Source organism: Phoca vitulina, unplaced genomic scaffold (assembly GCF_004348235.1).
Source record: "Phoca vitulina isolate PV1807 unplaced genomic scaffold, GSC_HSeal_1.0 scaffold1, whole genome shotgun sequence".
Classification (NCBI taxonomy): Eukaryota; Metazoa; Chordata; class Mammalia; order Carnivora; family Phocidae; genus Phoca; species Phoca vitulina.
In genome coordinates, this window is record NW_022589704.1 from 15,700,652 (window position 1) to 15,725,966 (window position 25,315).

General features: G+C 41.3%; 1 protein-coding gene and 1 non-coding gene across 4 annotated transcripts in view; both read right to left on the bottom strand.

Moving 5' to 3' along the window:
* SGPP2 (sphingosine-1-phosphate phosphatase 2) overlaps positions 1-25,315 on the bottom strand; it is a 183,717-nt gene that overhangs the window by 155,188 nt on the left and 3,214 nt on the right. The gene's annotated exons all lie outside the window — the stretch shown is intronic.
* On the bottom strand, positions 5,188-5,290 carry LOC116638044. Its single transcript, XR_004300602.1, has one exon. It is a non-coding gene; the product is annotated as a U6 spliceosomal RNA (small nuclear RNA).

The following is a 25,315-nucleotide window of genomic DNA, read 5'->3' on the forward strand; positions in this document are numbered from 1 at the left end:
CTTGCTGCTGTACCTATCTCGAGGTTTCTAGAGATGGCAATTTCACTTCCAGCAATTAATTAAAACAATAATTAAAATAACGAGACAAGCTATATCCCTTGTTCCTGACTCCCTTGCAAATTGTACCATATGAAGCAGTGGCTCTTTGCATTGGCCTCACTGCATTCCGACTCCCCCACATACGTCAGTTATCCTATAAATTAGGAACCAGCCATAACCATTAAGCACTACATTGTTATTCCTTATTTTGATTAATTCTCTTCCTCCAGAGCACATGTCGAGATGATGGCATCTGTTCTGAAGAGCTTCCATCTGGAGAGCTACAGTTCTCATTTCTTTCCATCTGCATATGTACGATTCATTGTCATGAAATGGGTTTTTAAAAATAGTATTAAATATTTGATTTAATTAACCCGCAGAAAATGTCAGTCTTTTAAAACTTCAAACTGAGGAAAGGAAACATGAGATTAGTATAAGTAAAGCAGTTCCATCCTTTAAAAAAAAAAAAAAAATCACATGCCTAATGCTGTCAGTATGGTTTGGATTTGTAGCAATAATTGATTAATACAGGGTGCATATGCTGCCCTTCCCAGAGTGGAATCCTACTACTACGGTGTTCAATAATGTACATTGTAATTAATGATTTTTTTTCTCCGAAACTGAAATGCCAATATGATTGTAGTGCATTTGCTGAGGACAGAGTTCAGCAGAGCCTCTCAAGAAGAAAACTAAAATAAAAGACAACAGCCTGCTTACCACAAAAGACTTGTGGGTGAATTAAACCTGCTCCCTCGGAACGTTCAGTCTTAGGCAGAGAGAAGAGTACCTTCTCCTCACAAAGAATTTCTGGTCACCTTTGTTGTACACATGGACTGTGGCCACAATCAATCGAACTAGATATTTAGGGTCTGTATTTTATGCTCAGAAGTTGCTTCTGTTGGCATCCTTCATACTTTGTATCAGCCTATGCCCCCTCATAGGCAACATGCACGGTGTAGGAAGCAGACGGAACTAGGTTTTGTAACTGAATTGCCACTCGCTAGTTGTGTGGCCTTGTGTAAACTGCTGGACTGGGCCTCAGTTTCTCCATCTGTAAAATGAGCATTCAAGGAGACAGTACCTGTCAGGTATTAGACACAAGGAGTTCTCATTCATAATGAGAACTTAATTGTTTTATATTCAAATATGTATATATATACATATATATATATATATATATAAGGAAGTTTATCCTTATATATAAGGAAGTTTATCCTTATAGGGTCCTCAGGAGAAACATGTCATAAACTGGCTAGCTTTTCTACACGTCTATAAGTTTTTAAATGAGGGCAGAATGGAAAATCCTTACATTTTTTTTTTTTTTGATTCATGATGGCATCTACCTGCTGAGCACATATTTTTGATTCTCTCTGAAATTCCATTAAAATAATAGTACAGGAATAAAAACAGGAATAAAAGCAAGCTATTCAGAGGGTGACCTTGCAGATGACAGATGTAAGCAAATTTCTGGAAGACAGCAACAGATAGAAGTTTAATAGCTGAGGAGGTGGCAGTTTAGAATATTCTAAGAGGAAGCTGCAGTGGAGAAGGGAACCAATCTTCTCAACAGAGCTCCAGAGTGGTTCTGGGTTCAGGTATGACAGACAGGTATGAGAGAGGAGCTAAAAATATAGGGATGTGGCGCCTGGGTGGTTCAGTCAGTTGTGTCTGACTGGCTCAGGTCATGATCTCGGGGTCCTGGGATTGAGCCCCATGTGGGGCTCTCTGCTCAGTGGGGAGTCTGCTTCTCTCTCTCCCTCTTCCCCTCCCCCAGCTCATTCTCTCTCTCTCTCTCTCTCTTTTTTAAAGATTTTATTTATTTATTTGAGAGAGAGAATGAGATAGAGAGAGAGCATGAGATGGGGGAGGGTCAGAGGGAGAAGCAGACTCCCTGCTGAGCAGCGAGCCCGATGCGGGACTCGATCCTGGGACTCCAGGATCATGACCTGAGCCGAAGGCAGTCGCTTAACCAACTGAGCCACCCAGGCGCCCTCTCTCTCTCTCTCTTCACGTCTCTCTCTCTCTCTCCTTCAAATAAATAAATAAAATCTTTCAAAGAAAGACATAGTACTCATAGAAAGTACTTATATAAGGGGACCCTCAGAAAGCAAGAATGAAACTTCAGGTCATAGGCTAAGTACTGGGGATGCAATATACAGCATGGTGAATATAGTTTACAACATTGTATTGTGTAATCTTCAAGTTGCTAAGAGAGTAAATCTTAAAAGAAATCATCACAAGAAAAAAATTGTAAGTATGTGGTGACAGATGTTACCTGAACTTATTGTGGTGATCATTTTGCAATACATACATATATCAAATCATTATGTTGTACACCGTAAACTAATATAGCATTATATATCAATTATATCTCAATCTAAAAAAAGAAAACAAGAATCAGCTCTTTGAAAAAAGAAAATTTGGTAATAAAAAATTTAAAATCAAAGGAATAATTGGAAGATAAAGTCAGAGAATTTTCCCTCCCAAGAAATAACAGTAACAACAAATCCTCAAAGAAATAGATAATAGGGGGCGCCTGGGTGGCTCAGCCGGTTAAGCGTCTGCCTTCGGCTCACTCAGGTCATGGTCCCAGGGTCCTGGGATCAAGCCCCACATCAGGCTCCCTGCTCAGCGGGAAGCCTGCTTCTCCCTCTCCCACTCCCCCTGCATGTGTTCCCTCTCTCGCTGTGTCTCTCTCTGTCAAATAAATAAATAAAATCTTAAAAAAAAAAAAAAAGAGATAATAGGAGAAAAAAAAGAGACACAGAGGATCAATCCATTCCACTAATAAAAATTCTAATAAGGGGGACCTTCGCAAGCCAAGGAGACTAAATGAAAAAAGGAATATCCAGTGTTTTATTTCCATTATATTATTCTTTATGCCCCTTCATATGTCTTAAATATTTCCTAATTTTTAAAGACCCAGGTTCAGATATACCACTGTGAAATTTCGGGGCACCAAGAATAAAAGAATATTCTAAATCTTCCAGAGAACAACAACAGGTCACCCTCGGGAAATAAAACTCAACTGCATTAGCCTTCTCAGCAGCTAATTTCTGAGGAAAAATAGTTTTGAATCAAGGGTACCATACAAACTCTATCAACTTAGAATGGGAAATGGTCATTTTCTTTTTATGACATGCAAGAACTCGCAGAGTTTAGGTTACACTATTTCTGAAGAATTTACCTGAAGGTGAACACCAAGACAGAGAATGATAAGGGATCTAAGAAACCATGTCACTAACCAGGCATCTAATGAAAGCACACTTCAAGGTGACACTTGAGCAGCTATTTGGAAAAAAAAAATCAGTCCATGTTAGAATGTGAAACCAGAGCACTCCAAGGGGACACTCTCCAAGATATAGGAGAAGGAGAAGAAAAAATTCAATCAACAGAATCAATAAGATATGCAAATAACAGTGAATAAAGCCCATTATTTTTCATTCACCAGCAACAATAAGAGAGAAAGCAATCAGAAAGTAGGAAAAAAATCAATTAAAAAATCACAATTCAGGGGCGCCGGGGTGGCTCAGTCAGTTAAGCGTCTGCCTTGGGCTCAGGTCATGATCCCAGGCTCCTGGGATGGAGGCCGCATCGGGCTCCCTGCTCAGCAGGGAGTCTGCTTCTCCCTCTCCCTCTGCCCCTCCACCCTGGCTTTTGTGCTCTCTCTCTCTCTCTCAAATAAATAAAATCTTAAAAAAAAAAAATCACAATTCAAATCTACAGCAACTAAACTGGAGTGTGGTTCTGAATAACTGACAGAATATAAGAAAGGAGAAGACATTTGACCTTGATGCCTAGAACATTTCCCTTGGGGAGGTTCAAGTTTCATGACAATGAAACCACAAAGAGGTATGTTCGAAGCACATGACATGGGTCTCTGATAAACCAGTCATGACTCATAGAAGAGGGAACACTGTTTTTTTCCATTTCAATACATAGAACCAACCTTTAGACAAAGTTAATTATGATTACCACAGAATAGAAATTTATCAACATTGACATCATAAAGGTTAGAGAACAGTGAACAGAGGTCAGGAAATAAGGGAGGGAAGAGATGAGGAAGAAAGGCTAAGGGTGTTAATATTCTCATCATAAAAGGAGCAATCACGAGAGCCTTTGAAAACCAATGGAATAAGACATAGTTTTTAGCATATTATTTACAGTTACAAAGAAACTAAAAATAGAAATACAAAAATACAAATTGGGACAATGGAGGAACTAAATCTTTACCCACGATAGCAGAAAATCTATATTTAATATCCAGAGTTGACAGATCAAGAAGTGGCGATGTAAGTATGTAATTTAGAGATGCATTAGGTAACCACTAACAGAACTTACAACATAAATGATTAACAGGGCTGCTTCAGGAGAGACAGGCTGGAAGTGAGGAGCACCGATGTGGGGATTGGTCTTTTCTCATAATAAGTTGTTCTGAGCTGTTTCAATTTTTTAGCTGTGTGCTTTATGGCTTGGATTAAAAAAATACATTTTAAGAGTCTAAATTATGATATTTTACTCCCTTTTCAGAAAATAATTTAACAGGGACTCTAAAAACTCTAGGCCTCTACTAAGTACATACTCTCCACAGCTGTAATGAAATAAAACCGAGGTTCATAATCATCATGTAGATATGTTTTGAGATACCGATATGCCTTTGTGAATGAAAAATAACACTGTGTTCTAAACAGTTTCAGTGTTGAGTTTAATCTTATTTTTATTTAAAAAAAAAACATTTTATTTATTTGTTTGACAAGAGAGAGAGAAAGCACAAGCAGGGGAATGGCAGAGGGAGAGGGAGAAGCAGGCTCCCCACTGAGCAGTGAGCCCCACATGGGGCTCAATCCCAGGGCCCTGGGATCATGACCTGAGCTGAAGGCAGACGCTTAACCAACTGAGCCACCCCAGCGCCCCCTTATTTTAATTTTTAAAATTTTTGATTGAAAACATCTGATGAAGACAATGACTCCTTCCTACCCAAATATTTCATTAAACTAGAAGATCTTTTTCCTTACACAACTTCTTGTGAATTTACAAGGTCCTCAAAGTTTGGCAAAATCAAAGAAAATGTTTCACTCTGATTCTTAAGAGAGGCTAATAAAAAGAACTGAGGGGGGAATCTGCACTATTTATTTATTTATTTATTTATTAAATAGGGAAGGCTTCATGAATTTACGTGTCATCTGCCGCAGGGGCCATGCTAATCTTCTCTATATCGTTCCAAAATCCTCACTTAAAAAAAAAAAGTTATATAAGAACTACCAACTTAGAAAAAGCATTCTGTTATATTTGATTATTAAACAAATACATGGTTTAGTTTTTTCAATGTGATATCCATATTTTAAAATTTTTAAAAAATCCCTGTATAATTAAGTGTTGTATTAGTTTCAGGTGTCACAATATCTTATTTTTTTAAGGGAAAGAGAAGGAGTCCTAGGTCTTTTTTTTTTTTTTTTTTTTTTGAATTAAAACATAGTTTGCAAGTTGCAGGTTTCTTCTTACTTCAAATAGGCCGATTAAAATGTAACCTAATGATACTTATCACAGGGTGGGTTTTCCAGAAGCAGATACTGAAACCAAGTCTGGGGTTCAAGATGTTCACTGGGGATCAATATTGGTGAAAGCTTGTGGGAAGAACTGGGCAGAGGGGGAAAAGGAGCTGCAGGCCTCATAAAGCCCCTGGACGGGTGGAGAGCTACAGAGCAAGCAACGGCTGTTAAAGTTGTCCCTCAGTGGACTGAACTAGCCGGGCCTTCATACTCCACATCTAGATGCAGGCTGCCTAGGGCGGGCATGATCTCAGACCCAGCTGCTGTTGGCTGCCCAGGTAGGCCTTGAAGGAGCCATCAGCTGAGATCTGTGCCGTGACAGACCTCTCCACAGCTCAACAGTGAACCTTCCTTGAGAGGGATATGGGTGGCCCATCTCTGGGTCTGCCTTCCCACTGACTTGTGATAGTGTGATAGTTAATGCAAAAAAGCACCTATCTCATTACGGAGAAACATGTTTGGTGAGCGGATCGTGGGGTTAGCTGTTCTGGGCCCCCCAACAGCTGCAGGAGATGGCCTTGCCAGTTGTTCTAGCTGTCCTTGCTTCTGCTCCAAAATTACTTTCTCGCATGCACACCTCCATGTACTTCGGAAACATCCTGTTGTCAACCTCCGTTGACTTTGCCTCCTTTGGCTTTGGATCTTGACTCCACCTCTCCGCTTAGTCTCCTCTGATTCACAACCTCATTTTGGACTGTTGCAAAACTGCTTGCAGGCACCTCACCCAAACAGGAGGTCGACAGCCGCAGATCACCAGACAGGTTCCAGAGCACCCCTCCCCATCGCCCCATGGCCCCAGTTGTCAGGAACAGGGCATTAGACGTGCACGGCACCGGGGCTGGGCAAGTCTGAGGCCTGAGCAAAGACAAAGCAAGTCTGCCTTCAGTTAGAAGTGGCTCCAGAGGTCACTGAGCCAACCACCCATTCATCAGTTGTTTCTGCCTGCAACCCTGATTTTCCTTATAGGAACAACCACCCCCTTTCTCAGGTCCCATGGGTCAGTGAGGCTGACCAACCCTGAAGGCCTGCGGTGGTCCTCTGGCTCAGGTCTGGCCAGTCAGATGGTCTGGATATAGCGATTGGGTCAGAAATAGACACTTGACCCAGCCAGGGCAATAAAACTCTCTTCCAAGACTCATTATTGAAAGGGGTGCTTTCTCTCCACGGGAAATGCTCTGCGGAAGGCTATGTGAAACCTCAATTCAGCCACACCTGAAAGGGACACTGTGGCCATAGGAGCCCATAAGTTCCTTTCAATGCCTAAACTAGTTTGAAATTGGATTTTCTATTTGCACCCAAAAGAGTCTGAGCTAATATAAAACCTATGACAATCTCCTTACTAAGTGCTGGTGCAGTTGACTTGATGGTGAACTCACCACTCTTGCTTGCACCAAACCAAAAGCCTCTTTGTAAGTTCACCCTTTATTTTGTACCATGGAACTGCGGCAGGCAGAGGCATTCATCCAAATATTGTGTCTACATCAGTGGTTCTCAAACTTGGCAGCACATCAGAATCAGCTGGGAAACCTGAAAATTGGAGATTCCTAGGCCTAACCCTGGGTCTACTGAATTAGAATTTCTGGGTGTATTGTGTATTGTATTTTTAAAAAGCTACAGAGATGATTTTAACCTCAGATTTAAGAGCTACTGATCCCATAATGCCAAGTAATTGTTCTATTAAATGTAATAAATCGGCCAGCTGAAATACGGCCATGTGCACATCTCCTACACGGTTGTGTCATATTTTCGACAGATCTGGTCCTTCAGTTCAACAAGCAAACATGCATCCTTTCTAAAGAAACTACAGCAGCTCCACCAAAGAAAATTGGAGTGGACAAAAATGAAGAAGTGGATTTACCATGAAACCAATAAAGCTTAAGTTTCATGGCTCCTCAAGGGGAGCACTTGTAAGTGCTTCCATGGCCATATGTTCTTATGAAATTTATAGGAGTACAATATTTTAACCACAAATGGCTGGGGCCACTGTTTCTTTCCCACTGCAGCTTCTCCTCATAGTTCCCTTTGTGTTGGGTTCTATAGGAGGAGCCATGGGCATTTTTGGATCATGACTAAGGAAGTTGATGGGTTACATCTAGTTTTGGTTTAGTAGGACATTTTTGTGGTTCACAGACTCTTCTGTGTATAGGTTAGTTATTTCTAGCTGCACCTCCCTACAGGAACAATTGTTAGTAACGGTTTTAACACCCACTCTACCAACACAGTCCACCAAGATAAACGAAGGTGCAGGGTCTGACGTGACCCTCGTAATATGCCACAACATTAGGGACCCCGAAGACAAGCTGATCCATGAGTGTTACCAATTCAGAAAGTATTTAAGATTCGCTTCTGCAACAACCAACCTCTGAAATGCCTTGAAATCCTACAGCTTGTCTGTGAAAGACACTTGAGAGAAGTTTTCCTAAAATTGATAACAATCCTAAAAAATGTACCAAGAGTAAGTTGTGAAGCCAAAAGAAATCTTTCCACACTATCAATAATAAAAAACATCCTTTCACCCATGGCAACAAAACAAAACAATCATTTCATCCACCATCGTGATTCACCACCAATCCATTACTGGATTAATCCAATCAGAGGAAAATCTGATTTCTCCTTCTATTCTCTCTGTAGAAAGCAGGACAAAATCACTGTTGCAGGAATAGGCGATCAAGCATATGCAGACAAGAATTTTATTGAGTCGTGTATCAGATAGCTAAATATTAAATATGTGGTTTTTTTCTAAATTTTGAGATCTTTCCAGAGTTCGTCAGCTTTAAGTATTTTGTTGTTATGGTGGTCATTTACATGATGATTCTAAGTGAATATTCAATGTAGTGTCTAATAATTTGAATTATTTAAAAAGGGCCTCCAAAACTGTCTGAGCTGCAGGCCCACACATGTTCCCCTGGTTTGAAGTTAGCACCTTGCCCCTGCATGCTGGTAATGGATGTGATACCACCTCATGGGTCTGCCCTCTACAGCCGCCTGAGTCTCCTGAAAACCAAATCTGCTGATTATTAAGTCAGCAAATGCGCCACTGATGGATTTAATGACTCTGTAGGAATGAGTCAGTAATGACTCTGAAGGAATCTGTGTGGCCAGAGAGATAAATAATACATCATTTAAAGGTTTTTGGACTCTTAGTGTTTTGGAAGAAGCCATTCTTTAAAAGAAATTAGGAAGGAGAATATATCATGGCCAGGGAGAGAAATATATAAACAATCAATATGATTAATCATGCTGGATGAAAGGTAATTTATTTTGCTCTATAGGAAATACTCCAAATCATCATCATGTGAAGAGGTGATTAAGTAGATCTCATCTAACAGATCTCGTCTGGCCTGGCTCAATATAACTTCAGAATCCATTTGCTCTTTTTCAGCAAGGGTATTGCTGCAAATAGGATGGTACACAGTTTCATGTGCATAGTGTATGGAAGAAATGGTCCAGTTTCTTTATGACAAACACACCCAGGTCTCCATGCATGCCAACTGTCACCCCCAGCTTTAGCTCCTTCTAGGCATGAAGGGAGAAATCAGTCCTGTGCTGACTGATGTGCTCCCTTGTCCTGTGCATCTTATTTCCTGTACCACTGTGAACAAACTCAATATTTGCAATGCAGCATTTAAAAACTGTTCATTTAGGGGCACCTGGGTGGCTCAGTCAGTTAAACGTCTGCCTTCAGCTCAGGTCCTGATCCCGGGGTCCTGGGATCAAGCCCCATGTTGGGCTCCCTGCTAAGTGGGGAGCCTGCTTCTCCCTCTCCCTGTGCCACTCCCGCTGCTTGTGTTCTCTCTCTCTCTCACACTCTCGCACTCTCTCAAATAAATAAAATCTTTTAATAAATAAATAAATAAAAACTGTTGATTTAAATTCTCTGCTCTGAGTGCCTTTAGTCATACCTTACATTCATGGGACATTAACAAAGTTTACTAAAAAAAAAAATTGTAGCCATAACAGTTTGGTAAACACTGGTTTATATGAAACTGAACTGATTTCTTTATATATCTGCAGCAGGACTTCTCAGAGCTTTTAACAATGAATCCCTAAGTGCAGAGTATAAAAGAATGTAGTTTGCAATGATTCCCAGGAACCAGTATTCCAGGGATCATAACTTTGGGACATGCTGCTTTGGACTAAAATAAAATGATATAATGGACTATAATGCTTTATATAACATAAATGCTAAACAAATTATATGATACCATGGCAATCACTACTATTATTGTTATTATTAAAATTACTATGTTCTTGGGATGCCTGGGTGGCGTAGTTGGTTAAGCGCCCGACTCTTGGTTTCAGCTCAGGTTGTGATCTCAGGGTTATGAGATCAAGCCCCGCACATCAGGCTCTGCTCAGCACAGAGTATGCTTGAGATTCTTTCTCCCTCTCCTTCTACCCCTCCTCCACTGCTCGCTTGCTCTCTCTCTCTCTAAAATAAATAAATCTTAAAAAAAAATTACTGCTCAAAGGAAACAACTGATTCTCTCTTCCCTTTCTCCTAAGGACCACCATTTAATTTGTAGAGATCTGAGAAAAAGACATACTAAGACAAATACATTTACTGGTATAATTTTCTGCTGTGATAGTTTTATTTTACAAAGAGGTTGAGAAAATTATACATGCTTCTAGCTATCAAGCTTCTGTCTGCTGCCTTGGTAACTTTCACCACTTTTTTTGAGATTCTCCATTGCATTTATTAAAGAACAATGACTGTCAGGGCAATTTCTATCAAAAATCCCAGGGGCATTTTTTGAAGATATAGGAAAATTCATCCTAATGGATGGAATCTTAAGGAACTCTGAATAGCCAAAACAATTTTAAAAAAAGAAGAAGACAACTGGAGGACCCACACTTTCTGATTTAAAAAAAATTACAGGGGTGCCTGGGTGGCTCAGTCAGTTGAGAATCTGACTCTTGATCTTGGGTCAGGTTTTGACCTCAGGGTCATGAGTTCAAGCCCCGTGTTGGGCTCCACGCTGGGGTTTATTTATTTTACTTAAAAATAAAAAAATAAAAAAAATTACAAAGCTACAGTAATCAAAGCAGTGTGGTACTGGCATAAAGACAGACCAATAGACTAATGCAATAGAATATAGAGCTCATAGGGGTGCCTGGGTGGGTTCAGATGGTTGAGCATCTGCTCTCAGCTCAGGTCATGATCTCAGGGTCCTGGGATTGAGCCCTGCATCAGGCTCCTTGCTCAGCAGGGAGTCTGCTTTCCCTCTTCCTCTGCCTTTCCCCACTGCTCATGCTCTCTCTCTCTCAAATAAATTAAAGAAAAAAAATTTTTTTTTTTAATTCAGAGCTCAGAAACGAATCCTCACATATATGGTCAAATGACCTTCAACAAGGGTGCCAAGATCACCCAATGGGGAAAGGACAGTCTCTTCAACAAATGGCATTAGAAAACTGGATATGCACATACAAAAGAATGAAGCTGGACTCTTATCTTGCACCCTATATAAAAATTAAATAAAAATGGATTAAATCATTAAACATAAGACCTAAAACTACAAAACTCCTGGAAGAAAATGAAGGGAGAAAGCTTCATGACATTGGATGTCACAAGGATTTCTTGGATATCACACCAAAAGCACAGACAACAAAAGCAAAACAGACAAATGAGACTACATCAAACTTAGAAACTTGTGCATCAAAGGACACAATCAGCAGAGTGAAAAGGCAACCTACAGAATGAGAGAAAATATTTGCAAATCATATATCTGAAAAGGGATTAATATCCAGAGTATATAAAGAACACCCATGAGGCACTTGGGTGGCTCAGTCAGTTAAGTGTCCAACTCTTGATTTTAAGTCTTGACCTTAGGGTTGTGAGTTGAAGCCCCATGTTGGGCTCCACACTGGGCATGGAGCCTACTTAAAAAAATAAATAGATTTGTAAAAAAACCCAAAAAATACGCACAACTCAACAACAGGAATCAACCAATTAAAAAATAGACAAAAGACATGAATAAACATTTCTCCAAAGATGACCGTATAAAAATGGTCAACAAGAATGTGAAAAGATGCTCAACATCACTAATCATCAGAGAAATGCAAATCAAAAAAATAAGATATCATTTCATACCCATTAGGATGGCTACTATCAAAGAAAAAAAAACACCAGAACATAACAAATGTTAGTGAGTGTGTGGGGAAATTGGAACCCTTGTGTACTGTTGTGTGTGTGTGTGTGTGGGGGGGGGTTGTAAAATGGTATAACCGCTATGGAACACAGATTAAATTAAAAAATTAAAAAGAGAACTACCATATGAGCCAGCCATCCCACTTCTGGTTTATATCTATAGAATGGAAAGCAGGATCTTGAAGAGATATTTGCACATCCATGTTCATAGCAGCACTATTTACAATAGCCAAGATGTGGAAGCAACCCAAATATCCATTGACAGATGAAATAGATATACAAAATGTGGTGTATCGGGACACCTGGGTGGCTCAGTCAGTTAAGCTGCTGCCTTCAGCTCAGGTCATGGTTCCAGGGTCCTGGGATTGAGTCCCGCATCGGGCTCCTTGCTCAGCTGGGAGCCTGCTTCTCCCTCTGCCTGCTGCTCCCCCCGCTTGTGCTCTCTCTCTCTCTGACACATAAATAAATAAAATCTTTAAAAACAAATGAACAAACAAAAAACCCCACAAAAAACCAAAAAATCAAAAAATCAAAATGTGGTATATACATACAATGGATTGTTATTCAATCTTAAAAGGGAAAGAAATCTTGTCTATGCTACAACATGGATGAATCTTGAGGACGTTATGCTAAGTGAAATAAGCCAGTCACAAAAATACATATACTGTATGATTCCACTAGTATGAGGTATCTAAAGTAGTTAAATTCATAGAAATTGCAAGTAGAATGGTGGTTACCAGGAGCTGGGGGGAGGGAGCAGAGGGGGAGCTGTCTAATGGGTATAGAGTTTCAGTTTTGCAAGATGAAAAATTTCTGGAGATCTGTTTCACAACAATGTGAATATTCTGAAAACTACTAAGCTGGACACTTAAAAATGGCTAAGATGGTAAACCGTGTGTTACGTACTTTTTGCCACACAAACACAAAAGAACAGCGACTGTCCTAGGACTACTCACAGATGAATCGAGGTCATTCACATCCAGACATTTTTCGTGCTTCTTCTGTTCACCTTTATTTTTGTTCTAACCAAAGGTAGAAGATCTTTTTAAAAATTTCTCTTGGAGTCAGAAGACTTAAGAGATTATAAATTGACTACACAGGTATGCAAAACAAAAGAGCTCAAGAGTGAGAATTTCACAGTGGGTCTGAAATTTTTTTAATTCAATTTAATTTAATTTAAATTCAATTAATTAACATATAGTGTATAATTAGTTTCAGAGGTAGAGTTCAGTGATTCATCAGTTGTATATATTACCCAGTGCTTATCACATCACGTGCCCTCCTGAATGCCCATCCCCCAGTTGCCCCATCCCCCCACCTCCCTCCCCACCAGCAACCCTCAGTTTGTTTCCTATAGTTAAGAGTCTCTTATGGTTTGTCTCTCTCTCTCTGATTTCATCTTATTTTTCCCTCCCTTGCCCTATGATCCTCTGTGTTGTTTCTTAAATTCCACATATTTTCATTTGAAATCCCCTTTCCTTTTAAACTTTGCAGTTGGAGATTAATCACATCAAGGAGCTGCTTGGCCATCCAGCGTCTGGGAAGACTTTCACTACCCAGGACTCTGCAAAGAATTCAAGACACTAGAGTCTCAGAGGCTGGGCCATCTCCTCAACACCCGTGGTCCACGAGCACCCACAATCCCTCTTCTTCCAGTTGAAGGTATGGTTAGATATTTTGTGTACAACCTTATATCATCTTTGGCCTTTATTCTCTCTAGAGGTCAAGACAATCCCTGGTGTCAGGCTGGGAACTCCATTGTCTTATATTTTCCCGCATTCGGGCAGCCTTTAGTTTTGGGATTCATAGCAGCGATAGAAGCATCAGCACAGACACCAGTCAGAAATGCAATACAATTGCAGCTGTCTTTTCTCCTGTGTGGCATCCAAGAAGCTGCTTATCTTTGTATTAAAAATACTGCACTTGGTTTTTGCCTCTCAAAGAGAAGATTCATAGCTCAAGGAGAAGAGATTTTCTATCTTTAAAACACATTTTCTACCTAATTATTTTTATAGCATCTAATCAAAGGGCAGATTTAACAAGAGGGGAAAATTTTTTTCTCCATCAACCACACAGACTTGATTAAAAGGGTCAGGCTGCAAAAAGGCCTTTTGGAGAAATGTACATTGCATGCATGTCCAGTTAATTTTGCCTTTGTCATACAAAGGATACCAAATGATTGGAGCATGGAGAAGCTGGACTAGAACTGAGCCTGCAGCTGGTTGGCACATGAGGCACGATCTCTTGGCTCCCAGAGATGAAGGTGGGGCAATTTTAGCCTCATAGACTTTCCGAGGTGAGGAGAGGACCCGCCTGCAAGACCTGCATCTCTCTGAATCTTTTAAAAGATCTGAGTAACAAAGAGCTTCACAGACCATATATGGTCACTGCATAGGAAGCTCTAGTTTTTCCATTCTGCTCATATAGCATTCATTGATAACCTCCTACACATCCTCTTCGTCTCCCTTGATCCACTCATTCCAGGTTTTGGAGCAATGACTCAGAGATACCTGGAATGATAAGGGTAGGGCTCTGGGCTCCAGTGGTGCCTGAGCAGCATGTGGGAGAAAAGACAGGAGAGAAGAACCCATAGGACTTGCACTGGGCAGTGATCCCGTAAAGACTTGGTTTGACATCGGGGTTCCCCAACCCCCCCTTTAGCTCTTCCTTGATTTCTTAATGAAGGCTGAGAAAAGAGTCAAGAAAAAATAATGAATGAAAGAGCTGAATTCAAGATGATTTTCTCTAGTTCCTTAAAACCAAAGTGCTAGTGGGACCTTCAAAGATGTGAGCCATATTAGGGCTATTTTAATAAGAATGCTGCCAATTTTGAGTCTGTCTCTAAGATTAACAACTGATAGGAACATTTTCAAATATCACAAAAGAAAGTAGTATAATTAACACCTGAATTCCTATCATCCAGCTTCAACAATTTTTATACATGGTGACAATCTTATTTCTTCTATTCTCTCACTTTTATTTTATTTTTTAAAGATTTTATTTGTTTATTTGAGAGAGAGAGCGCAAGCAAGGGGAGGAGCAGAAGGAGAGGGACAAGCAGACTCCGTCCTGAGCACGGAGCCCCACCCAGGACTTGACCCCTTGACCCTGAGATCATGACTTGAGCCAAAATCAAGAGTTGGACGCTTAACCGACTGAGCCACCCAGGTGTCCCTCTCCCACTTTTAAATGTATTTATCTATATATTTATTTTTGCTGGGGTATATTAAAGCAAATTCAAGATATACTCTTTCTCCTATATCACTAGACAGAGAAGATAAGAACTTTTTTCATAATCCCACTGCTATTATTATACCAAACAAAATCAACAATAATCCCCTCATATCACCTAATAACAAGTTCTGAGGCTCCACCTCACCTGTCGGGGTTCATTGGCCAGAAGGAGGGAGCCGAGACACATCTGTCTGACACCTTAGTCTCCTGTCCCTTCTCCCTGCAGATTCCTCCCAGGCTAGCCTTACCTGAGCTCTTCATGAGGCTTCTTTCCCAACGTGGTACTGACCCATCCACTTCCTTAGAGCCATAAGGGCATAGCAGTTCAGGGGAATGTGTGTGTGTGTGTGTGTGTGTGTGTGTGTGTGTGTGTATGCACATGTGTATGAACATTGAAAAATAAACTGGTTTTAGTTTAATACGTTTATGTTATTCCATATTATCCAGTTAACCTGTGTTTTCCTAGGGTTACTTTCATGGTGCCACATGAACGGTGGACCACAGTTAAAACACATAATGGGAAATGAAATATCTTCTCCAGTGGCAGGTGTAATATTATACGCTCCTGAATTATAAGTCCCCCCCCCCCAATTTTTCTTGAGTAATAGCAAAAGAACAAACTTAATTTTGCCAAAAATTTGGTCACTTCTTTTCCAGTTTACAAATCACCTTTTTGGGGTAATGGTTCAGTCAGTTCAGGACTGTGGCCTTCTCTCTCCTTTTACTCTGGATGGCATCTGGGGCCAAGGAGGGCAGAGGCAGGAGGTGGGGAGGAGCAAGTGGGTCCTTGCTGGCCTCTGCTCAGGTGACCATCATCCCATCTTGGTCCCTGGTGCACCTGATGCTCTGTTGCTGGGACCTCCCCTCTCAGGTCCATCTGCCTCTTCCCTCTCCCAACCACGACCTACCTCTGGACTGTCTCAGACACATCTGCTCCCCACTCAGGCTCAGGAGGTTTTGTGTGCTCTCCTGGAGTGCACTGGGGCATCAGGAGACTCAAAACTGGGTGGTGGAACGAACTGGGTCTAATTCTCTCCCCATGGAACCGCCCCTACTGCATTGCTACAAGGTACTCTGAACCTTTGGGGTGCAGCTTCTCTCAGCGGCTTGGAATCACCCCAGGATACGCTTTAGAAGTGAGAGACAAATATTCACATCCTGGAATCCCCTAAAATATATCTATGGGTTACTATTACCCCCACTCCAGTTTTTAGTTCAAGAAAGGTTCAACAAGAAAAGCTTTTGCAAACGTGTCTGAGCATTTTTTTCTGCTCTCCCTTCTTTTCAAAGCTTTTCCCCACATCCTAACTGGAGTTCTTCCAGAAGAGGTGATCCCAAGGGAACACCAATTAGGGAGGTAAGAACAGGAAGCAGGAAAGGGAAGACAGCCACTAAAGGGTACCCTGTCAAGCCAGCTCCCACTGTGAATGTCTGGAGCTTAATTCTGCTGGGGAAACTCTGAGAGCAAGGAGAAAACACGTGCCCCAGAATTCACTTGCCTGAGGAGGGATGAGGGAGCTGGGATATGAATACACCAGCTCTCATTAGTCCTTGGTTGAGGGCTACTCCTGGGGGCATTAATTCCTCAATACTCCAGGCAGCAAAGGGGACTCTCGTTGCAGGAGAAAGTTCTCAGGGATGGAAATGTGGGTGCTGGCACTCCTATGACAAAAAAATCTGCTTTTACATGATTATATTTTATAGAAAAGTTTCTTAACTGGTCTACTGCAGCCCACTGGTGGGCCATAATGGGCTGAGAAATACTGCTTCTCTCAGCTCTTTTACAAATGAGTAGGTGCTGGGGCAGATGCAACATAAGGACTAGTCACCAGCTGTGAGCAGCCTTATTGGGGCTGCAGAGCTTATATGGTCAAGAAAATAACGGCCCCTAAAGATGTCCACATCCGCATCCTAAGAACCTATGAATATCTTACTTTACATACCTGCAAAAGGGACTTTGCCGATGTGATCAAGTTACAGATTTTGAGATAGGGATGGTATCCTGGATTATCTAGGAAGGCCCAGTGCAATCATGGGGTCCTTGTGAGGGGGAAGCAGGAGGGTCAGAGTCAGAGTTAGAGGAGATGTAAGCTTGGAGTGAGGTGGCCATGAGGCAAGGAATGCAGGCATCTTCCAGAAGCTGGAAAAGGCAAGGAAATGAATTCTCTCCTACAGCCTTCAGAGAAATATAGCTTTGGATTTTAGCTGAATTTACCCCATGGCCTTGGGTATATGATTTGCACCTTCATGGTCTATATTAGCACCGTTATTGTAAAATGGAAGTAGAAAAACAAAGAAATTGCAAAATATTGCTGATCTACAAATTTAAGAGCAGAAAAGCATTTTTCAAATTCCTTACATAAAAGAAAAAAAAACATTTTAAGACACAAGAGTCTGTGATGCTCTGACTTATCTCCCACCTTGTTTAGGACTGATTCTGTTCTGCGCTGGGGTGTAGACGCTTGACAAGCCTTGGGGACAGCCAGCTGACACAGAAACCAACCACATTACCAATCACTCCCCCAGCCGGGATAAGCTCTGGGACATGAAACACTTCCTAGGTTTGCATAAGCAATGGCAAAGACATGGGATTCTGCACCCCGGAAGCCCCAAGCTTTTCTCTTTTGGTGGGCAACTCGAATAATTACATTTAAAGAAAGCGAAAACTCTTAAAAGCAACTACGAATAGTCCCTGGGGAGCATAACAGACATGCATCTTCTTGCATAAACTAGAGTTTAAGCAGAGTATTAAAACACCAAAAATCCAATGAGACAAGAAAATATATGAGGAAATGGGATGAATTTATTATGTTAACTACAAAATCTATCTGACTATTCCTTCTTTACTCATATCTTGCTGAAACAAAATTAAAGCAAGCAATAGGACAAGATATATTTTTATACTTGCAATAAAGTTCTTGAAGAGAAAAAAGTTATTCTTTTTGAAAAAAAACTCTTCCTTTCATAAACAGATATTAACAGAATGAAAGCATTTTCTCAGGTGATAAAATGTGTTTCTAAATAACAACTCAAATTGTCAAGGATAATTAATGCTTAATATGATGTAAAGTCATCCAGCCAACACATTTTTCAAATTGCATTTTTCAAGGACAATGGTCTATAAAAATTCCACTTCTGAGAATCAGTCTTAGAGAATTAATCCAAAATATAGCAAAGGCTATATGATGAAGATTTTAATTGCCACATGATCTATAGTAGCAAAATATTCCACCCAAATATCCACTGATGAAAGAATGCTCAAGAAAATTATGGTAGAGGGGCACCTGGGTGGCTCAGTGGATTAAGCATCTGACTTTTGATCTCAGCTCAGGTCTCGATCTCAGGGTTGGGAGTTCAAACCCCAGATTGGGCTCCATACTGGGTCTGGAGCCTACTGTAAAAAAAAAAAAAATTTATGTGAGAGTAATTGGGTAAAATGTTAATCAGCCATTTAAAATTACTTATTCCTGGGGCGTAGGTGGTTAAGTGTCTGCCTTCGGCTCAGGTCAAGATCCCAGGGTCCTGGGACTGAGCCCTGTGGCAGGCTCCCTGCTCAGCAGGGAGTGTGCTTCTCCCTCTGCCTCTCCCCTTCCCCCAGCTCGTGCTCTCTCTCTTGCACTCTCTATCTCTCTCTCAAATAAATAAATAGAATCTTAAAAAAAACATAAAATCACTTATTCATTCAAAAATATTTTTTGAGTGTCAGCTATGTGCTAGGTGCTATTCTAGCCATTGTGATAGGGCAGGGAACAAAACACAAAAACCTTATCCTCCACAGACTTATGTGAATATGAGGAGGGACAGACAGTGAACAAAACAGCTAGTTAAACATACGACATGTGTATGCAGGGCTGGCTTCTCAGGTTTGTGACAGGGCCCTGTACTCAGAAGGGCCTCCCACTTGCGTTAATGCTCTGCTGGCAAACTTCTTGAAATTCTTTTTTTAAAAAGGTTTTATTTATTTATTTGAGAGAGAGAGCCAGAGTGGGGAGGGGCAGAGGGGGAGGAAGAAAGAATCTGAGCAGACTCTGCACTGAGCACAGAGCCCGATGTGGGGCTCTATCCCCTGACCACGGATGAGATCATGACCTGAGCAGAAACCAAGAGTCGGAAGCTTAACCAACTGAGCAACCCAGGCGCCCTAAGCTTCTTGAAATTCTTTTTTTTTTTTTTTTAAAGATTTTATTTATTTATTTGACAGAGAGAGAGAGACAGCTAGAGAGGGAACACAAGCAGGGGAATGGGAGAGGGAGAAGCAGGCTCCTGGCCGAGCAGGGAGCCCGATGCGGGGCTCGATCCCAGGACCCTGGGATCATGACCTGAGCTGAAGGCAGATGCTTAACGACTGAGCCACCCAGGCGTCCCAGCTTTTTGAAATTCTTAATAATTTTTTAACAAGTGTTCCACATTTTCAGTTTGCATTGGGTCCCGACAATTGTAGCTACAGAATGAACTTCAGCAGGGTAAGAAGGACAGGAAGTGGGGAGGAGGTTGCAATTTTGGATTGGATGGTCAGCATATATTTGAACAAGGAAATGAAGGATGTCCTGATTATAAAAAGTATTAATATCATGGAAAAATGCTTACTCCATAGTTGTTAAATTAATGATTGCTATTGACTAAAACATGTAAGCTGGAGTTTTGGGATTTAGGACAAAAGCCCTGGAAGCCTCCTTGGAAACTGATCTCAGTCCCTCGCTCCCCACATCAGCGAGTACTGTCAGCCTCCTGTTCACGTACAGAATCCAAGCAGTCCCAGGGAATCTGAGCACCTTCCTCTCTCTAGTTTGCTAATCAGAGCCACCTACCCAGGTTACCTATTTCTAAACTTGCCCTCTAATCTATTCTTCACCCAGCAGCTATAGTGATTCTTTTGAAACCTAAAGCAGATCCTGTACTTCTCTGCTCGAAACCCTTCAATGGCTTCTCATTTCATTCTAATTAAAAACCAAAAATCATTAAAATGTGTGCAAGACCCTACATGATCAGCTCTACTCTGACACCTACTGTGACCTCATCTCCTATCCCCTCCCCTACCTCACTCTGCTCCTGCCATTGGCTTCCTTGCTGTTCCTGGAACACATCAAGTATGCTCCTACCTCAGGACCTTTGAACGTGCTCTTTACTTTGCTGGGGCACTCTTGGAGTACCACATGGTTCTGTCCCTCACTTCCTTAATGTCTGTGCTCAAATATCACTTTATCTGATGGGCTTGCCTGGCCTCTTCATTTAAAATAGCAAGCTAGAGGCGCCTGGGTGGCTCAGTCGTTAAGCATCTGCCTTCGGCTCAGGTCATGATATCAGGGTCCTGGGATCGGGTCCCGCATTGGGCTCCCTGCTCTGCAGGAAGCCTGCTTCTCCCTCTCACACTCCCCCTGCTTGTGTTCCCTCTCTCGCTGTGTTTCTCTCTGTCAAATAAATAAATAAAATCTTTAAAAAAATAAAATAAAATAGCAAGCTACCTGTTTGACACCCCAATATTCCCTGTCCTCCTCTCCTATTATATTTTATTCCATAGCAGTTTCCACTTCCTATCATGTTATATATTTATTTATTATTGCCTGTGTCTCTCTATCATACACACACACACACACACACACACACACACACACACACACACTAGAGGGCAAGCATTTTGTCTGTTTTCTTCACTGTGTGGTTTACATTGTCAACCTGAAAAACACTGTTTGGTCCATAGTAGACACCATAAATATTAATTTGGATGAATAAATCAAATTAAAGTGAAGCAAAGTACGTATATTACTATTACAACTATGTAAAACATATGCCTAAGTGAATAAATTTAGGGATGGCAAGGGCTGTGCTAAAGTACTGGGTTATAGGTGATTTTATGATTGTCTTTCCAGGGCGCCTGGGTGGCTCAGTTGTTAAGCGTCTGCCTTAGGCTCAGGTCATGATCTCAGGGTCCTGAATTGAGCCCCACATCAGGCTCCCTGCTCGGCGGGAGGTCTGCTTCTCCCTCTCCCACTCTCCCCTGCTTGTGTTCCCTCTCTTGCTGTGTGTCTCTCTCTGTCAAATAAATAAATAAAATATTTTTTAAAAATTGTCTTTCCTGGGGCACCTGGATGGCTCAGTGGGTAAAGCATCTGACTCTTGATCTTGGGGTTGTAAGTTCGAGCCCCATGTTGGGTGTAGAGATTACTTAAAAACAACAACAACAAAATCTTTAAAAAAAAATAATAAAATTCTCTTTCCTGAATTTTCTTCAAAGTAGTTGAACAATTTCTATACATTTTTAAAAATTACTATTATTTGCACATTGTAAAAAGTATTAAGATACTCTAATGGAATAAATACTAAATCAAATGTTTCCTTGGAAGGTTTTCCAAATCTTGCTTACTGGATTTTACTTGAAGTGATATAAATGCACAGTAAGCAGATACGTCTTAATCCTAAGGAACGTTAGTGGCCTTGTGATTGCAAGTTCCCATGAATTGGCCACATTTAAAAAAAATAAACTTTTCATTTTAGAATAGTTTTAGATTTACAGAAAAATTACAACGATAACATAGAGAGTTCCCATATACTCCTTACTCAGTTTCCCCTATTATTCACATCTTATGTTAATAGGCCACATTTATCATAACTAATGCGTCAATATTGATACATGATAACACTAAAGTCCACGCTTTATTCAGATTTCCTTAGTTTTCGCCTAACGTCTTTTTTTTTTTTTTTTTAAGATTTATTTATTTATTTGACAGAGAGAGACAGCGAGAGAGGGAATACAAGCAAGGGGAGCGTGAGAGGGAGAAGCAGGCTTCCCACTGAGCAGGGAGCCCAATGCGGGGCTCAATCCCAAGACTTGGGATCATGACCTGAGCCGAAGGCAAACCCTTAACTGCTGAGCCACCCAGGCGCCCCCATTTTCGCCTAACGTCTTTGTTGTTGTTCTTATACCAGTCTCCCATTCAGGATCTCCCCTCACATTTAGTTGTCCTGGCTTCTTACGCTCCTTTTGGCTGTGACAGTTTCTCAGGCTGTCCCTGTTTTTGATGACCTTGACAGTCTGGGGAGATCCTGGTCAAGTGTTTTGTAGAATATCCTTCTATTGGGATTTGTCTGATGTTTTCCCATGCTTAAACTGGGGCTACAGGTTTTTGAGAGGACTATCACAGAAAGTGCCATTCTCCATACATATCAAGGGTACATGTGATTAGCTTGACTTACCACTATGGAAGTTAACTTTGATCACCTGGTTGAGAGAGTTTTCCTTATGAATTATTTTTATTTACCAAAAAAGAAACGATAATTCTCCTAGAAAAAGAATCTTTTGGGTCTTTTTAAAGATTTTTAAAAATTTATTTACTTATTGGGGCACCTGGGTGGCTCAGTCAGTTAAGCGTCTGCCTTCGGCTCAGGTCATGATCCCAGAGTGCTGGGATCGAGCCCTTCATCCGGCTCCCTGCTCCGCGGGAAGCCTGCTTCTCCCTCTCCCACTCCCCCTGCCTGTGTTCTCTCTGTCAAATAAATAAATAAAATCTTTAAAAATAAATAAATAAATTTATTTACTTATTTATTTATTCTTTATTTATTTTAAAGAGAAACAGAGAGAGCACGCGCGCATGCTCAGGAGCAAGTTGGGGAGGGGCGAGGGAGGGAGGGAGAAGAACAAGCAGACTTCACGCTGAGCCCCAAGCCTGAAGACCTTGAGATCATGACCTGAGCCGAAATCAAGAGTCAGATGCTTAACCCACTGAGCCACCCAGGTGCCCCAGAAAAAGCATCTTTTGAATCACTGCAGATTGGGCCTGTTTGGTTAGCTTGTTTTCTTACCATGTACGAGGCACTGTTTGAAGCTGAACAAATATTAACTCATTCTGACCCTACAACAACCCTCTGAAGTAGAGAACACTCTCTCATTTTACAGGAGAGAAAACTGAGGCACAGAAAGGTTAAGTAACTTTTCCAGGACTACACAGCTAGTAAGCAGCTACTAGTGTTCTTAACCACTAGACCATACTGTCTCTACACAATGGGAGAAAACTTACCACCATAAATGGAATACATTAATTCTTTTAGAAGTTATATCTTTGCAGGATAGAGCAATGAGATCTAGTGCCTAAAGTAACTTTTTAATGGATATGTACCACTCCCAAGCTCAACCTCTCACGGACACTCCTGCCCTATGCTGACCTTCGACCATCCAGCTGTCTACAGAATTAAGCCCAACCCTCCTAGTACAGCGTTCTCAGTTTCCCCTGACACTGTCCTACACACTGCATGCTCTCTCTGAAGCAGGCCACCTGCCATGCCCTCAACACACCACTTTCCCTGCTGCTGCCTTGAATGTCTTTCTCTCTGCATTTTCCCAAATCCTCTACAATTCACTGACCATGAGTCTGTGGAAACTTCTTACCTCCCCAGAGCAGAAATAACTTCTCTCTCCTCTTTATTCCCACCAGACCTTGTCCCTGGACCACAAACTTGCCTCATTCTGCCTCCGAGTTTTGCACAAATGTTTAATATCCTCTATTAAAGTCTTCGTTTCTGGGGGCCAGGTACCTTAGCACACAGCAATAACGCCTGCCAGAGTAGGACCTCAATAAATGTCTAATTGAATCAACCCAGTTTCTATTTTTAAATGTCAACTTTTTGATTGACTCATTTACTACTTGCTTCTGAGTGGCATTATCTGACTATACATCTATTCTTCCAATATTACCAATGAGACTTCACTTTGTCCTCGTATTTTATACAGGGCTTTATTTATTATGACTAACAGATCAATAACACGTGGTTAGATTCCTAGGTCAGGGCTCCTCCTCCTTGTCTTTCTGACTGAGATGCTAAATGTGTCTCTATCTCTGAAATAGTGGAAGACCTGGGTTAGAACCGCTCTGTCCCTATTGGCTTGTCACCTTGGGCTGGTGACACAAACCTTCTGGGCTTCTCTCATAGGGCATTTGTGAGGACTGCTGAGGTCAGGAATAGAAATGCCTGACAGAAACAATATTGAGTGTTAACAGAGGGCGGGAACTCTGTGTGTTATGTGTAGAATATATTCAATCTTCACAACAGACTTAGGTCACTACTCATTCCCATTTTAAAGTTTGGAAAACTGAGGCACAGAGAAGCTAACTAGCATATCTAATGCTATAGAGGAGGTGAGGAGGAGACCTAGCATTTGGACGCAGGACGATTAACCCTAAAACTAAACATTCTCTCTCTTTAGACAGTCGAAGGAGGAAATACATATAAAAGATTACCTGAGACCATTGGTGTCTTTCATTTACTCGAAAAGAGTCTTCAAAAAGAAAACAATTCAGCCAATATTGAGTACCTAGTATATTCAAGGCTTGAGCAGGATTCATGAGCAAAGCCAGTTCAAACCCTGATGTGAATATTGAGTTCCTTGTTTCTGACTTAAGAATCCCTTTCAACACAGTTTTCACCACAAGGAAAGCCTAATTCCTACACGAATGACCAAGCTTCACTACTTACTGCTGCAGATGACACTGTGAGCGCTGGGCCTTACAGCTCATCAGGGCGGACACCTGTGGCCTGCGGCACCCAAACTCACACTCTTCAGGCACGTCATGGCTCCTCACTGTGCTCTCAAAAACCCCCATGTGACACCTTTATGAGTCCTAAAAATGAGTGACTGGCCCTAGGATATAAATGATTGGAGATGCTAGGTCCCTTTAAAAGCCATCCACACACTCAGAGTAAATTCCAGCATTGCTAACTGAATCCTGGCAATTGTTTATGATCCCACCAATAGAAAGTATGGACCTCTCAAAGAGGGTGCTAGGGTATTGAAGCGACCATGAGCTGTAGAAAAAATGCTGGTAGCGACTAAATAATTACTTCTGACTACCAAGGCTATCTTTGCTTGTACCAATTAAAAGCTGGGAAATGTTTTTGCTTTTGGTTTCCCCGTAACTAAATCTGTGACTTTGGTAGAGACCTGTGATCCTCCAGCAGGGGTAAGTATACCCCCCGGGGTGGGCTTACCCCCCCCCCCATGTCACCACTGGGGAAAGGGTTGAGACTGACAAGTGGGTAGAGGCCAGGGATGTCACTAAACACCTGACAATGCACAGATTAGCACCACAACAAAGAATTATCCAGCTCAAGATGTCAATAGTGCTGAGGTTGAGAAACTCCGCTTTAGCCCCATGCTCCATTTCTCCATTCTTCCATCCAATACTGAGAATCCATAATCGAGTGAAAATTCAAAACCTTCAATTGTTTTGCCCAGTGCAGACATGTGGACTTTCAGAACTCTTTTTCCATCCCCTTTTGGCATGGAAGCTGCATATGTCCTAGGAACTAGGTGGATGGGAAGAACAAGACATAAATACACACTAGCTCTCCTATT